This window comes from Cariama cristata, unplaced genomic scaffold (assembly GCF_000690535.1).
Source record: "Cariama cristata isolate BGI_N322 unplaced genomic scaffold, ASM69053v1 scaffold4495, whole genome shotgun sequence".
Lineage (NCBI taxonomy): Eukaryota > Metazoa > Chordata > Aves > Cariamiformes > Cariamidae > Cariama > Cariama cristata.
In genome coordinates, this window is record NW_009615772.1 from 183,816 (window position 1) to 184,372 (window position 557).

Below are 557 nucleotides of genomic sequence, written 5' to 3' on the forward strand. Positions count from 1 at the left end.
GAGAAAAGTATATGAGCTGGAGTGACTGAAGGGGGTGTTTTCCCCCCCGGCTTCACTGGTTGCCAGCGTGCCTGTGTCCTTACCACCAACTGCAGCTTATAAAGAAACATTTGCAAATGTTTCCTGACATTAACGCGGGGCATTGCTGGAGGAGTCCTAGCGGTGCCAACCTGCTGACAGCACCGGGCCCTGGGGAGGCCGTTAGAGGGAAGGCAGCACCGAGGTGTTCTGGCTGTCGGGTGGTCCCAGGGCTGGTGATGGGGGAGCACAGCGAGCGGTAAAGATGAAGACATAGCAGGAAAAAAGATACCCCCCAGAGCAAATCAACTTTCAGGGAGAACCTCAGAGCCTCGACACATAGAGACTGCAACACGAAAAATGCAAATGACAGATCCGTCCAGAAAGGTCTTTTGTTTTCCTTCTTGCGATGTTTTTACTTACGGCTGAGATCTCAAGGCAAGCAGAACTAACAACATGAATGCTTATGAGGAATGAGCATATTAGAGTATGCCAAAAGAGAAATATTACTTTTTAGGTGATGAAAGATTTTTCATTCC